At 43.8% G+C, this 17,149-nt stretch overlaps 1 long non-coding RNA gene across 1 annotated transcript; it reads left to right on the top strand.

Moving 5' to 3' along the window:
- Nucleotides 1-7,161: 7,161 nt before the first annotated feature.
- On the top strand, nucleotides 7,162-16,941 carry LOC121280829. Its single transcript, XR_005943717.1, has 3 exons — nucleotides 7,162-7,247; nucleotides 14,600-14,653; nucleotides 16,887-16,941. It is a non-coding gene; the product is annotated as an uncharacterized LOC121280829 (long non-coding RNA).
- The last annotated feature ends 208 nt before the right edge of the window (nucleotides 16,942-17,149 follow it).

Genomic DNA, 17,149 nt, shown 5'->3' with positions numbered 1-17,149 from the left:
GCCGAGGGAGTAGATTCATGTATTTTTGTGAGTTGACCTGAAAAAAATCACACTGTTCATAAAATGCAACGTGATGTAGTCCGACAGCACTACAATGGAAATGCAGATTTGGTCCATATGTTCTTTATCTTTACTTTCACTTTGGCCTGGATTTTCGCCATGATGGAGAACCTCTCCATCGTGGCAAAAATGGCATAAATCCCACCCCCAAACAAGGCACCTACCATTTACAAGCACCGCCAGCCTTGTGCGATTTTGGGCTGAGGGGTGTCTGAAACCTGATATGGGCAGGTTGGACCAGGTAGAAGCAGATCTGAATGTTGTGGATTCATTTGGCTAGCCATGGTATCCTTTTAGAGAGGTCAGGCACCACTTTGGATATGGTCCCGGGACACCTATGAGAGAGGTCAGGTGTCCTTTGGGAGAGGTAAAGTCCTGTTACGGAAGTAAAAGTGGACATGAATGTGCGTAAAAACTTATTGGAACTGTGAAGTCATTGGAACTGGCAAAAATAACTGACAAAAGTGTGAAGGTGAACTGTCAAGAGGATCCCTCAAAAACAATTGCCAACAATGTCAAGGTGAACTGCGAAAGGGATTGTCAAAAAAACTATGAGAAGTGTCAAGATGAATTGGCAAATGGAGCTGTCAGGACATTTATAACTCCTGCCCTTTAACTCTTTGAAAATTAGAAAACAAATGTTTGCCTGCTATTTCACTCTGTCTGTTGAGATAAGCCTGAAGTTTCCATTACTGGATTAGTGCTGCATGACTGATTTCACAACTGTCCATTGTCACAGTAGGGTGCCTGCCATTTCACAGTTTGATTGACAGTTGCAAGTAGTTATGGACTTCCTGAAATGGGACTATGAATTCCAGTGCTTGTTTTTATTAGTACTTATGCAATTGAATGAAATATTTGTTGTTATAAGGGATAATGTAGTTTAAAGAATGTAAAGGTAGTAAATGGGTTTATGAATGAGAGTTTTTCAAAAATTAAACTCTGCAGTAGTTACTTGGAACTTCACTTTATTTAACCTCAGCATGGGTCCTGAGGTCGCCCATGGTGAATACTGGGTGAGTTGGCATAGTAGGTGTAAGGGAAAAGGGTGGGGGGCATAGGTTGGCATGAGTTGGCACTAAGTTAGCATAGGGGCTAAAGGATCATGGCAGAGAGTGGGGACATAGGTTGCCATGGATGGGGCATGGAGAGTGCATGAAGTGGGTGCGGAGTAAGGGCTGGAGGGCTGTTTTATGTTTACCTGTTTTTTTTAAACTTCAATACAGTGCCGGTGCACAGAGGCAGGCCTTTTGCTAAGCATCCTCCGCAGTCATTCTGGGGTCAACTGGCCTGACTCCTAATATAGCCAGAATGAAAATCTGACATTTTTAGAAGCCTGGTTCACGGAGCCAGGAATTCTCCTGACTCTGTACATCTAAGGCACACATGAAAATCTAGGCATTTGTTTCCCTTTGGAGTTCCCCTGCCTCATATGCTATTGGTGACTGAGAGAACAGGCATGAGGTCGCCCCCTACCACTTTGATTGAGACCTTTTTTTTAAGTTCTCATGATCCACATGAAAGGCACTGAGTTTTGAGATGAAGTATTTCTCCATGACTCAGCTATAATTTGGCTTAAGATCCATACTTGGAACCTGCATCAGAGGTCCCTTTGAAAACCATGGGCAGAATTTTACAGCCCCACCCATCAGCGGGATCTCCTGTTCCTGCCGAAGCTAGTGGAGTTTTGAATGCGTCATCCCATTTTTACATCCCCACCGCAACGGGTGCATAAAATTCCGCCTCGTGTGTGAAATTGGTGAAATTGCACAGGAGTAGAATGGGGTAGTGCCCCCTTATTGCAATTCTGCCTGTACACTAACTCACACGAAGGCCATTGTACCCATCATCCCTGTGATCGCAAACCTACATTGGCTCCTGGCCCAGCAATGCCTCAGCTTTAAAATTCTCATCCACATATTCAAATTCTTCCATGGCCTTTCTCCTCCCCCCACCCCCTAACCATACTCTGTAACCTCCTTCAACCTCCAGAGATTTCTAACTCTGGCCTTGTGCATCCCCCACTCCCTTTCCCCCACTATTAGTGGTCATGCCTTCAATTGCCTACACTACAAGGTTTGGAATTCCCTCCCCAATACATTGAGTCCCAAATTTAGCACATTGTCCCTTACCAGCACTTGTTTAACCATCACTTGTATTGGGTTTTTGGTTCAGTTCTGTAATTCAAAAACTGAAACTTAATGCTTTAAATGAGTTAAGGGGAATGAATACTCCTGGTTATCTACTCAAGCAACTGTGGTTTTGTGGGGCAGGGCCTTCCCAATGGTAAAGGAAAAGCAAACAATGAGAATGCAATTTAAAACCTATCATATGGTTCCACTAATGAATTATGATGGCTTATGTCATTATTTTAAATATGTTTTAATTGAAAAGCAACCAGATTATATTGATGGTTACCATAACTTAAATAGAGGAATAATCTTACAGTATTTACATCATTGTAAATGCTATGCTAAACCTTTAAGAATTTAGATTGCAATCAATTGTCATCTTAAAGTAAAACCCAGCATCAGAGAGAAGACAGGTTTTGGCCTAAAGTGGCTGTTATCATTGGGTTTCTGTCAGTGCTTTGTCACTCAATGCAATGTCTGCTGATCTCAGTTACTCTGAATTGCCCATGGTATTAATTAGACAGCCTTATGATTTTAACATGACTGGATAATTGCCCTGAGTCAACTATAAGATTTAAGACTAGCAAAAAGCTTGAAGCAGCTTTTGTTCTGGTAATAGGAAACCTGATAAATAGTATTGAATTCTGCGTTGCAGGGTTTGTGTAAATTGCTCTGCATGTCATATAAATATCTTGTTTTATTTTGCAGGTTATTACAGGCTGTACTTGCTCTTTCTTTGCTTCTTCCCATCCCTGACCTATTTTCCCTGTTGGGGTGCAGTTTCATGGACATAGGCTAGCATGTAGTTCTCAATCAACAGGCTTTTCTCCATGTCTGAGCCTCGATAATATGTACCAGCATCTGATTACCATCCAACTCAATCCTATCCCCATGTGGTTGACTCTTGAAAATACCCCCTGAGCAAGGGCATATATATATATATATATATAAGGGCAATTAGGGATGGGCAATAACTGCTAGTCAGCAATGTCCACATCCCACGAACGAGTAAGAAAAGATGTGACATGCATGCTTTCCATCTGGAGTCACTAGATGGCAGGATAAGTTGATTTCCCCACCCCTAATATAAACTGTATCCAGGGAGATTGCAGTTTTACAAGTCTCCCCAGTCATTGGGCCTTACCCAATCTAGCAAGTTTAGTTTAGGGTTTTTTATCCAGCGTTGCAATATCCACGGGGCACTAGCATGGTTGCTAGCCCAATAAGGCAGCAGATGGAAAGAATGTCTCCCCTCTCTAACCCTGCAGTGGGTGCATTTTTCTGATCTTGTTGGCCCTTCAGTGCTGCTAGTCTTAGGTGCAGAGATGGAGAACTCATTATCAGAAAACTCATCACACTGCAAACCAGTGTGACTTAAATACATTCTTATTCTGATACTAACTCTACATGGGGAGACTTCTGATCTTATCAGCAATCAAGCTAATGAGGTATCACCTAATTCACTGCACCTAGCACCTCATTAAGTTCATAATGATGATTGTCTTTTCACCTTGTTTGTTATCCTTTGAGATTTCATTTAAACAGTTAAAGTTACACTTTATAATTTCTTAACTGGTGTACTGCACATCTCTCTATGCAATGTTAGGAAGTCCACCATTAAGAGAAGATCCTGTTTTGTGGGTGGACTACGATGGGCACTATAGGCATGTTTGTGAAAGCTGACTCTGGATACAGCAAATGGTAAATTCTACAAATAAAACATAGAACTGGTGCAAGATGAACTTTCTAGTTTTGTTAATACAGTTTTGCACAATTGTTTCCACACAAGTTAACAAAACTTTGATTCTACTCCAATTCAAACCTTAACAAATCTGGCATCACTGAGAAGAAAAGTTTTTTCTCACTAACAACTTTGAATCTCAATCAGGCTGTAATTGCAGGGCTCTGGATTGAAGTGCATTACATTTGAAAGCTGTCTCCATAATCTCGAATTTAAAACATATTTTTGTGAATAAATTAAAATTATATGCTGAATTTGAGGAGAATCCTAGTACTGCTGGTTCTTGCTGCAAAGATTATGAAGGAGTCAGTGGGACTAAACGCCTAATTAAGTGCATTGGACAATATTAGATGGGGAGTAAAAACAGTCAATGCTGGAAACAGTCAGCAGGTCTGGCAGCATCTGTGGAGGGAGAAACAGAGTTAATGTTTCGAGTGCGTATGTGACTCCTTCAGAGCTGAAGGGAAGTAGAAATGTGATGGGTTTTATGTTGTTAAAGAGTGGTGGAGCAGGTGGAGCAAAATATAATGTCAGGCATAGGTTGGAGCTCAGGAGATATTAAATGACAATGATGTCATGAGCACAAGACAAAGAGAGTGATAATGACAGTGTTAAAGACTAGGGCAGATGTTAATAGTGGTATAAAGGTCAGATAGCAGAATATGTTAAAGTAGAACAACGGTCAGCACTTTCTGAAAGCAAAGCATGAGAACAAGTTAAGGACTGGCCCTTGGCGGGAGTTGGGGGTGGGGTTGGATAAAATTACAATGAAGGGCAGAGGTGGGCAGTGCATAAGAACCACTTGGCCCCTGACTTTCAGTCAAATTGGGCAGCCACTGATAATACAAACATTATCAAGACCATTTACTTAAGGGTATGGTTGCATAGTGGTTATGTTACTGGCCCAGCAATTAAAGGCCTGGAACTACTCCTCCAGAGACATGGGCCAGAAATTTCCCCCCGTTGGGGGGGTTGTGCTGGGGCGGGCGCAAACCCAATCAGCGCACCCGATCGGGTCTGCACCGCCATTTTACATGGGTGGGCCAGTTAAGGCCCGCCCATCATGAAGCACATCTGGAAGTACTGAGCACTCCCTGTGTGGGCGGGAGAGGATTCCCTGAGTGGTTCCCTGCGCTCTTTCACGCATGTGCGCAAAAGAGCACAGAGATCCGTGCCTGAGGGAGACTTGATTAAGTTATGGAAATTTGAACAAAGGTGGGAAAAAAATTTAAGGACATGCCCCCCCCATGTGAAACTGTCACATGAGCTGGGACATGTCCATTATTTATTTCAAAAATGTTTATTTAAATAAAAAACCCTTCATGAAACCTCATCCCACTCCTAGCCTGCCTGCCAATCTTAAGGTTGGACGGGCAGCTCAGTTAGTTACTTTAATTACTTTTTAACAGGCATTAATAGGCCTTTGTCAATTCAGCGAACTGAACGTCCGAATGACGTGCAGTGATGTCGGACGCCCGCCCAACGTCACTGTGCATCATTTTACGCATCATCAAATGGACCCCGCCCCCCTGCTCGCCAACGGGAAAATGCTGCCCAGGAGTTCCAATCCAACCATGGTATCTGGTGAATTTCAATTCAGTTAAATAAACCTAAATTAAAAGCTGTTGAAACTACTAGATTGTTATAAAACCTCTTCTAGTTCACTTTTAATTTTCTTCCCTTTAGGGAAGAAAATATGCAATTTTCTTTACCATAGTTATGCCTACATGTGTCTCCAGACCCCAACAATGTGCTGGACTCTTAACTGTTCTCTGAAATGGCCCAGCAATCCACTCAATTCTAGCCAAGAAAATGGCTAATCACCTTCAAGGGCAATTAGAGATGGTTAATTAATGCTGCTTTGCCAACAATGCCCACATCCTGTGAAAGAATATAAAAAACTTCCACCTCCGTAATAGTATCCTTCTCTCGAACCCCATGCTGTTGAAAGCTCTCTATACTTTTGTTATTTTGAAGCTTGGTTTCTCAGACGTTGTTCTTGTTAACTCCTGAGCTCCTTTCAGTTGGCCCCAGTGTGTCCATGTATTTGAAAAGCTTTGGCTTTTCATGTACTCAATAATTAACTGATTTTTCTTGATAGTGCTTTGAAGTTTTGCAGATTGTTTTATTCAGCATTAATTATTGTAAAGGGAAGTTTTTATTTTCTTTCTTGATTTGATTTACATTTGTGCCTTGTTTGCTGGGGAAGACTTGAAAGTGGTCTTGTTTGACCCAGCTGGTTTTTTTGTGTGGTGCTTGCCCTCTTGCAGGGAATCATTTCACCTCCACTATCTCTTCCAAGAGACCAGGATTGCAGATGGTGAGAAAGGCAACATGTTTCGCATTGACCAGCATCTCTTCAATCTGCTACTTTTAAAAAAAACCATTACCTTGTTAAGGACAGTCGATCATAGATAGAGAGTTGCTGAGAGCCATTGAAAAACCTACAGCCGAGATGTGGCTTCAGGCATGAACTCTCTGACCCTTTCATCATATGACATTCCAGCTCACTAGATAAGCACAGCTGGCAATTGTTTTTATTCTGAGAGGGTGCGTTATTTAGTGCTTATGATGAACATGGAAATGTGCATTTTCTAGGTCTGAGGACCCCAGGGTTTCCTTACTATTCCAAGATACTTTGTTATAAATGTATTCCTGCATATGTTAAAAGCCACAGTAAGAACACACCTTCTCATTCATTAATCCTAATTCATGCTTTTGGCAGTAAATGGGCTTGCCACAAGCAGTTACCTAATAAAAATCAAATCAATAAGCTGGCACATGCTTTCATTTATGAACCTGTTGTTTGCATTCTCTTTATTTTTCATTTCTGTATGGGAGCCTGTAACTATGGTGTACGTAATTCAGGCACAGAATGACTCAATAATTGCTGCAAGATGCCTTTTGTTAAATGGATGATAACGTCAAAGGATATCAGTATTCCTTTAGTGTGAATCTTATTCACCAGTGACACAGGAGACATTCGCAAAATCAAACTCAATACTAAATAAAACAAGCGCAGAAAATGAACAATGTCACAAAATATTGCATTCCCTGGAAGGTAACTGTTTATAAGTGTCACCTGATCTTCCCACAGATGTATATGAAAACAGATGCTAGATAACATGGATGGTATGTAAACAATTTTGCTTCAGGTTAAAAATTGAGACACTTAAATTAATCCCTATTTCCTTTTATTTTTCAAGGGGCTTGAAGGGCCAAGGGGCTTGCCAGGCTCACCAGGTCGAAGAGGGTCTGATGGAATCCCTGGTGAAGCTGGTCCTCGCGGTCCACCTGGAATTCCTGGAGAACAGGTAATGGAAAACGCAGGCTCAGCTTATGCTTCCACATTGATTGAAGGTATTGTTTGACAATGAACTGCTTGTAAAGCTGCTGCTTCTAATTTCTTAAAATCATGGTGTTCATTTAAATGAAAAGGAACCCTAGCATTAAATTGTGATGTGTTCTGCTACAGGTGGATTAAATCCATTTTATTATTGGTGAGAAGCATCTCTGAGGGTGATATCAGGATTTATAACCTGATCATGAAGTGTGCTTTGTATGCATGCAATAAAACTCCTGTCAAGTATGCATGGGATTAATGTAGCTTTTAGAATTTAAGGCAATGCGAATCAATATCAGCTTCGTACCAGTGCTAAATTCGTAGGATGCAAGCCAGGCACTGAGACCAAAACAGACTCTCAAGTCAAGTGGAGAGAAATTTCCTCCCTCTCCTTTGTCACAGTGTCAGATTGGGCCATTACTGTGGGTTCATTGTGCACTCACTGCAGTGTTGGTGCATTTACTGTGTAACATCAGGATTTCCTTTCGTGGATTCTTACCAAGTTCTCTTCATCACTTCACACTGATGTACAGTTATAATATGAATACCTCCCAAGTTAAATTGTTAGGGGAAAAATATGCCTTCTGGAATTCTATGCACTTATACTGTAAAGCTGGGGAGAATGACATTCGCTGTTGGTTGTCATAGCTGTTACCTTATCATTTAATTTTGGCTGTGCTGTTAGGAGCTCAGCAAAAGTGCAGTGTTCAAAATGACTGCTTTCATAATCCAAGGGAAATAGTTGATTAAATAGTTGATTAATTGGTGGGCTTTATTATTTGGATTCCAAATTTCCGCCTCCTTTGGTTCTGCAATGCTAACTACTGTTCTTGACCCTACAAAAATGAATCAGTCTGGAGCCTGAAAATATAATTTTTGTCATATTATTGTAACTTATTGTAAAGGTAGGTTAATAGTGGGGTTTGGGTTAGTTTCTCTTGGTGTAGGGGTGTGTGTGTGTGGGTTTTGATTGAATTACAGACAGCTGGTCTGGGTGCTTTTCTGTATCAGAAGGGAAACTAGGTTTAAAATACTAAATACGTAAACATGGCTGAGGTTTTGGAATGTGAGGTATGAAGAACATTTGCATTTTTAGATAAACCAGAGATATGAATTTCAAAGAGATGGTAAGGTATGACACCTAGGCAACAGAGGCTAAGCCAACAGTGTGTTTATTTTCCCCAAAGATTACTGATATTATGAGTACTATGAAAGATTGATATCACGGAAAAAGTAAAGCTGTAAAGACATATTGGAACAATGTGATTTACATTAAAAAGGGAGAAATATGTATAAAGGAGATGTAAGGCAGAAGGAATTCTAAGATCTAACAAGTGTGAAAAGTCTTCAGCCTCCATGTAGCAAGCTGCTGCCTATAGGAACTGAAGCTAAGAGAATTCATTTCAAATATTACTGTTCAGGCTATTATGTGCTTCAGCTGGGTCTGTTGAAATCTATGTTGTTTTCCTGTTGCCTTAATGGAGCTAGATTAATTAGGGGCTTTAGGAGTTATTATAATAGTAATTTATTGACCTAGGTATGTGCTTAAAATCATTTATTTTATTAATAAATATTTAATTCAGTTTTGTGAAAATCCTCTTAGACTTGGTGGACTTATTACTACTCAATTCAAGACACGCATCTCGAAACAAAAATACAAATTGCAACACAGTTGTGGCAGCTGTTTCAAGTTTGCCTCTGGGATTTGAGCGGCTCAGCATTTACCATCCGCTATGCCATAACAATTGAGCTGTGAAAAAATGGTGATTTCTGTAAATCTATAGCTTAATAGTGCAGCTAGAAAGGGGGGATTAATCAAGGGTGGACTGCTGGCTGAGCTGTGGTATTGTGCATTTGAGTCATTATTTTAATTCATTGCAGTGATGAACATGCAATGAATGAAATACTTGCTGTGGAGGTTTAATGGGCAGAATTTTGGCATCTGCGAGCAGGGGGCAGGGTCCGCTCGCCGACGCGTAAAATGACGCGGGATGATGTCAGGCGGAACCCCCAATGTAATCCCACCCCATTTAAATTTTCAGGAGGGCGAGGGCATGGCAAAATCAGCTGTGTGCCCGCCAACCTGTCAATGGCCAATTGAGGCCATTGACAGGATCATTTAAACAATTAAAGGACCTGCCCGTCCAACCTTAAGGTTGGCGGGCAGGCCAGGAGCCCCGGTGGCAAATAGAGAAAACATGAAACCTCATCCAGCAGTGGGATGAGGTTTCATGCAGGGTTCTAAAAAGTTTAACAAAGTTTTACTGTAATTTATGAACATGTCCCATCTTATGTGACATTGTCACATGAGGGGGACATGTTAGGGAATTTTTTTTTCTATTTTTAATCTTTTTAAAAGTGTAAGCGACCTCCCTGAGGCAGCACCTAGCCTCAGGGAGATGTGCGCTCTTTTGTGCGCATGCACGAATGAGTGCACTCTTGCTTTTGGGGAATCCCCCTCCGCCCGCACAAGACGCCGGACGTCACGCTAGGCGGGCCTTAATTGGCCTGCCCATGTAAAATGGCGGCGGGGCCCGCTTCTCCAGCGGGGATCGTCTCCCCGCCCACCGGAGATTGGGTCGGGCCCGCCCACCCAGCAAGCAGAAAATTCTGCCCAATGAGTGCTTTGTGGGAGCCCAGTGTAGTTAAAGTAAAATGTGTGTCTTTGTATTGAGATGCTAGGAAGACCTGAGTGTCCTACTGCCCCAGAAGATTATGTCTCATTTTGCTGAATAAATCTGTTAATCTTCAGAGGCTGCAGGTTATGAGGGACTCTATGGTGTGGCATGTTTTCATTGAAAAAGAAAGAAAGACTTGTATTTATATAGCACTTACATGAACCAAGGACACTCCAAAGCATTTTACATCAGTTAATTACTTTTGAAGTGTAGCCACTGTTGTAATCTAGGAAACGTGGCAACCAATTTGCACACAGCAAACTCATGCAAACATCAACATGATAATGACCAGCTAATCTGTTTTTATGATGTTTATTGAGGAATAAATATTGGCCTGGAAACTGGGTATAATTCCCCTGCCTTTCTTTGAAATAGTGCCATGTCCACTTGAGAGAGTAGACCTCAGTTTAACCTCTCATTCAAAAGACAGTACCTCTGACAGTGCAATACTCCCTCAGTACTGCACTGGAGTTTCAGCCTTGACATTTATGCTCAAATCCTGGAGTGGGCCTTGAACCCACAACCTTCTGACTCAGGGGTGAGAATGCTGTCAACTGAGCCCAATCCTTCACCACAGTTTATATCTATTTATGTCTAAGGACATTGGGAGCCATTTTGATTTTGGGTGCTAGTGTAAAATGGCCAATTTGAAATCAGCCACCCAATATCTGTCTCTGGATCTTCATTTCTATGGAAATCAATGGGAATCAGAATCTAGGGAGAGATGTAACAGCTGTTAAATGGCGCGTTTTATACAACCACACAAAGTCAAAATTGCCACCTTTGTGTGCCATGGTCAGTGAAATAACCCATTTACATAATGTTTTTACTGTTTATTTGCTTATTTGAACATATGAACATACCTGCTTATTTGGAAGATATGTGTACGCTTACCTGCCTTAGCTTCAATATCAATCTTCCCTCCTTTTAGAAATCCAACACATATGCATTGTCTTTGTGCTCGATAAATGAACAAAATATAAAGTGCTTTTGGTTAAAGTTATATTCCTGACCCTCCTTGGCGTTTTAGGTGTGAGTTTTGGCTCAGTAACAGGGATCTTGACTCTTGAGTCAAAAGATTAAATAGCAACTGATGGGCAAGACAGCTGGAGCATTCCCCTGCTCTTTGAAAAGCGCCCGTCAACTTGTGGGTTCATGCCTCATTTCAGAGACTTGAGTTTTGCTTTCAATTCATGGACCCTCCCTTTTGTCCTTCCCCTACCCGCTGCCTCTGTACTTGCTTAAAACCTGTTGGAACTCTAACTTTTGCCTGTTCTGGTGAAAGGTTCTGGTCCTGAAACATTGGCCAGAATTTTCTCGTTTGCGTGCGGGGGTGGACCCTGCATGCCGAGGCGTAAAATGACACGCGGTGACATCGGGCGTGCGCCCCGACGTCACCACGCGCCTTCGCGATATTTAGGTGGGCGGGCAAGCATCCGAGAACATTAAATAATCAGCTAGTTAAGGCCCTTGAGGCAGCTTCCTCAATATGTCTGAGGTGCAGCGCCGAAGGAGGCTCCGTCTCTGAAGGGAGATATTCACCTCCATCTATCAGATGAGAGGCCCTGAGATCTGCGCCAACTGTGTGGGTGGGCACCGCATGCCAGTGGCGCTGAAGGTCATGGCTGTCCTCAACTTTTATACTCTGGCTCTTTCCAGGGGTCGGTGGGTGATCTTTGCAGAGTCTCACTATCAGCTATCCACAGTTGTGTCAAGCAGGTGACAGACGCTCTGTTCAGGCATGCATTGACTTTCATCCACTATCGCTGGGACAAGGCCAGCCAGACAGAGTGAGCCAGCTGCTTCGCAGTGATTGGTGGCTTCCCCTGTCTCCAGGGTGCAATACACAACATGGGAGTGCTCTGAGAGGAGCCCACAGAGATGACAGGCAGCTGCTACACCAATATAAGGTCACTTCGGACCTCTCTGTTCAATGTAGATGGAAGATCACCGAGCTGGGATACTTGGTGCCTAAACTATCTCCCACACTGGCACTGACCATCTGAGGTCAATACCGCTGTGAGGGCTTGCAGGTCCGAGCGCAACCCCAGGAGGCCCAGGTTGGTCTCCTGGAGGAGCCTCTCCATGAGAGTCGCCAATCTCTCCATGTAGGAAGCATAGTGCTTAGCCATGAGGCCCATTGCATCGGTGATGCTCCGCGTGGACTCCTCTAGCATGGGCACCATGCCAAATATTGCCTCATGTATCTCTGCTAGATCCTCCCGCATACCCTGCTGCACTTCCAGCGTTTGCTGCCTCATGAACAACTCCAGAGGCAGATGATCAGGCACCGACTAAGCATGTGCCTGGTCCCCAGCAGTCCTCTGACTCCTAGCGCCATGGGCACTCTGTCTCTGCCAGCTCCTCCAGCGAATGTGAAGTGCTTTCTCCGCTGTGACCTGGGACACCAGCCGATGATTTAATTCCCACCAAGGTGCTAATATCTGCTCTGGTGCCTGCCTGGCAGAGATGATGTGATGCTGGTGGCATGTTCAGGGCCCTCAGGTGTGAGAAGTGGTCCCTCTGCCTCCTCTTCCCAGCCCTGCTCCACTGATTCTGAAAGGAAGGACAAGGACATTTGATTAAAGTAGAGACAATGTCAATTTGCATGCCTGTCCCTCGGATCATTGTGCGCTCATCCTTCCATAATCAATGGTCAACCCATGTTGCAAACTTCAATCACTGAGTATCAGCACTGCCATGGCTGCTGGGACACCCCTGTTGACCTCAGTGCTTGGCAAACATATCTCCCCGTGGCACCCCAGCCTCACCACCTCCGGTGGACCTGGGCGCATGGCACCTCTCCAGATCCATGGCCTGCTGCTTGAATGGAGTCACAATGGCCAGCTGGGCCTGGCCTCTGCCAGTCTGCATCAACTTGGCGGATTTGTGTGCAGTCTTCTCCTGAAAAGGAGAGAAGAGCGTTGATTAGTCGAGCCTATACTGGGGTTCCCATTGAATCCCTGCCAACCCAGCCAGAGTGGGACATTACAGGGCTCCAGTTCTTCGTTAACCCGCAGCTGCCACACTCTCACACAAAGAAGCCAGGGCTGACCCCCGCTTGCCCAAATGCTGCCTCCATCACATCTGGCAGCACACGGTCTAAACTTGCAAAGCAAGGAGGCACAAGCATGTGGAGCGCAAAGGCCAGCAGATGGATTGGTGCCCCGCCACCTGGAAGCTCCCCTCCCTGTCATGTCAGCACCCTGACTTTGACATGCTTCCCAGTTCCTCTGCCTAGGTGCAGATCCTTGAGTTTGCTCCCGAATCTAAACTCTGGGTGTCAGTGTCACACATGCTGCAGGTGCAGAACCCATCTCAGCTCAACCCTCTCAAGGTCAACTAGGCATGGGCAATATCTGCTGGCCCACCCAGCGAGGGAAACATACCGTGAAGGATTCAATGTTGTAACTAGAGTTGTTGTTGGGGGGTGGTGGGGAGGTGCCTTGTGGGGGAAAGGCTGACAGCTGGATTAAGTGACCTCAGCCAGCATGGTACTCACCCTTCCCGAGCGCGGGAGGTGGCTGAATCTCTTGTGGCACTGGACCCACATGCGTCGCACCACACCATGGGAGCTCACAGTCTCGGTTACCTCCTCCCAGGCATGCTTGGTCAGGTGGGGGGAGGGGGCCTCCGCCTCCTGTCCCTCAGAAACAGGACTTCCCACCATGCTGCCACCTCCAGAAGGGCAGCTAGGCATTCATCCTGCCCCACTGCCCCACCCTCCGGCCTGGCCTGCCCCGCTGGCCTACACTCCGGCCTGGCCTGCTCACCAGAAGCCCTCTGGTGAGCCCTCCTACCTGCCATTGTGAGCAACCTTGCAAAGGTTGCCAGCGCTTCATTTAAACAGGCCGCCTGCCTACACCCACTATCCTCGGGATTCGCACATTACGTTGGGTGGGCCTAAGTTGGCCCGCCCGCGTAAAATGGTGGTGCGGACCCAATTGCAGGCGGCGATTGGGTCCTGCGCCCGCCAGCGCCCGACATGGGGAAAATTCTCCCCATTAACCCTATTTCTCTCAACACAGATACTGCTGGCCTGCTGAGTATTTTCAGAATTTTCTACTTTTATTTCAGATTTTGAGGTTCTGCAGAAGTTTACTTTTGTACTTGAATGCATAGTCCGGACTGACCCTACAGGCCAGTACTGAGGGAATGCTACACTGTCAGAGGTGCTGACTTTGGATGAGACATTAAACCGAGGTCCTGAGTATACTCTCGGGGGGACAAGTAAGATCACACAACACTATTTCAAAGAGGAGCTTGGGAGGTCTCCAGGGGTCCTGGCCAACAATTTTCCCTTAAGCAACATCGTGAAAACAAATTATCTGGTCTTTGTTTCATTGCAGTTTTTGAGAGCTTGCTGTGCACAAGTGGATCGCTGCATTCACTATATTCCAACAGCGATTTCACTTCAAAAAGATTTTCATTGATTGTAAAGCTCTTTGTGATGTCCTGAGGGTGTGAAAGGTGTGATATAAATGCAATTTCTTCCTTTTCTTTAGTTTGACACTGGAAGAAGTGAATTGATTTGGCATTACCAGATCAGAACTAACCTCCAGGCAATAGTTACAGAGTTGAACCTCAGCAAGATATAACCTGATGATGCCTTGGTTTTCATGTTCATGTTTCTATTCTTTGATAGGGACCGCAGGGCTACATGGGAGCCAAGGGAATCTGTGGAGAGAAAGGGGAGCAGGTGTGTATTGATCTTATCTATGATAGAACAACCTTTGTTTTGCTTCAAACTGAATCCATTCTCCTTTAGTACTCTGTTCGTGAATTGAGGAGTGTTCTATAAATGCAAGATAACCCTATTGTTCTTATGATACCTATTGTTAAGTTTTATATGCTTAAAATTTTACTTGCTTGCTGGAACCAGTGGCCATTCAGTTTCTCTCATTAACTGAATTAGACTCTTAGGACTGTATTTTCATTCTCAAGTCAGGAACGCGGTCAGGAAAATTCTCAACTCCGCAAACCCGACTTGGGAGAAAGTGCCCTAGACAGCCGGATTTCCGTTCTGGTGGAAGGGCATGGGAGGTGCAGGGCAGGAGCTAATTGGAGTTGGCCTGCCGCCCGTTGAAAGAGTTCGGAGGTTGCCACGTTGTTGCCGGGTGCTGAGGCGAGCTGTTCAAAAGGCCCGCTTCAGTGCCCTGGCACTTCAAAGTTGTAAAAATAAAGCAGGCCTCCAGCACTTTCCCTTTTACATCCCCATCATTCCTACACACTCTCCATGTCCCATTCATGCCATCTCATGCCCCCCCATCCACCCTCCCCCCAATGGCCCATCATACCCTCCATGCCAGCCTAGGCCCCTCTATCCAACCCCCCATGGCTCCTCAAACCCTCCATGACACCTCATGCCCCTCTATCTGCCTGCATGGCCCTCTTTGACCCCATGCCAACCCATGGCCCCCACCCACCAAACTTTGCCCTTACACCCTCCATGCTAACTCACCCAGTATCCACCATGGGCAGACTTCAGGAGCCATGCTGAGATGAAATAAAATATGTCTTCACTATTTTAAAAAACCTGAATTGATTAAAACCCATTCAGTACATTTAAATGCCTTCAAGTACTTGACCCCTTATGAAAACAAGTATCTGTATTCATAGCTCATCAAAGACTTTATAACCACTTGAAGCTGTCAATCAAACTGTGTACCTACCAGCCCCCCACTGTGATAATGACAGGTTGTGGAATCAGTCGGGCCCTACTCATCCTATAATGAAAGCCCACAGACTTATGTCAACAGACAGAATAATCCACACATTATTTATCCATTGAATTATTGATAAAGTAGTGAACTGGCAAACAGTTTCAGCAGGCTGTATTTTATTTAAGTTAAAGAACTTGGGGATTTAAATGCTTTGACAGTTCCAATGAATTAATCCACTTTTTTTGCACATTCATGTCTAATTTTAACAATTCTAAAAGGCACCTTACCTCTCCCAAAGGGCATGTTACCTTTCCCAAAGGTCATGTTACCTCTCCCAAAGAGGTTCCAAGATCTATCCAAAAGTGTCCCTTGCCTCTCTAAAAGGGTATCCTACATCTCCAAGTAAATCCGGCAACTTTTGGTCAAATGTCTAGAGTCCACGAATCATGTTTTGTACATCCCACTAACGAAAGTATCATCTGTTTCAAGGCAGATGCACTTTTAATTGTGCAGCTGGCTTTGTGAACCATGGATGTGCAAACTCCAACCCAGCCCCACTCCCTTCCCTCCCCAACCCACTAACGAAAATGTTGGCACCATATTCAAGTGCAGGGCTTCCAGAATTGGGGCGCCGACACCTTTTTGGCTAAACTGGAGACCCGTTTCATTGTTGTGAAAATCCAGCCTTTAGTCTGAGGAAGGACTAAAGCAAAATGAAATATGGTTTTTCTTAAATATTTTCTTCCCCTTTGTCCTGCATTATTTCAATTCCCTTCTCTACCAAAAATGATAACAAATATGAATCTTATATCCATGGATGCCCAAAGGCTATCCAAGGTGCTAGCCCAGGCTGCTAATGTCCACAGACTATTCAACTGCAAAGCCCATCACATTTGAGTGACAAGCTGGGACTTTGAATGTCAGAAAAATATTCCTCTGTGAGTGGCATCATATTTGAGCCTGTGCTGTCCTCAACTGATATTAACACATACACAATTCCTTGTATGAATCAATGAATAACCCGGGGTTATTACTTTTTATTTTGCAATACTGAAGTGAACTTTTATTAATCAATTCGGGATCAATTAACTCATTGCAAACTGGAATTCAAGACGGGCAACTATCCAGTCTATCCAACACAGTCATAGCCCACGCATCATTTATCCATTGAATTATTGATAAAGCATTTTGCTTAATCAAAGCCATACATTTTCATTGTTATATTAAAACAACTTTAAGTCTATGTATATAAATATGCTTTTATTTTAGGGCTTTAGAGGACTACCTGGACCAGTTGGGGATAAAGGAGAAAAAGGAGCAAAGGTATTGTGTGATTCTGAAAAAAGAAAAATTCCAAATGATAGAAGTTGTTGATATTATTAGCCAATGTAACAATATATATCTTGAACATACTAAAGGTAGCTGAAGAAAAATCCCTTGGATTGATCGAAGTTGGCATCATAATTAAAATTTGACCATAGTCATTGACACTGTTGATTGGTTCCAGAGTGTTGATGGCATTAGATTTTCTA

The sequence above is a fragment of the Carcharodon carcharias genome, chromosome 8 (assembly GCF_017639515.1).
Source record: "Carcharodon carcharias isolate sCarCar2 chromosome 8, sCarCar2.pri, whole genome shotgun sequence".
In the NCBI taxonomy this organism is placed as follows: domain Eukaryota; kingdom Metazoa; phylum Chordata; class Chondrichthyes; order Lamniformes; family Lamnidae; genus Carcharodon; species Carcharodon carcharias.
The sequence above is the reverse complement of the archived record's forward strand: the minus strand, read 5'-3'. Positions and strand labels throughout refer to the sequence as shown.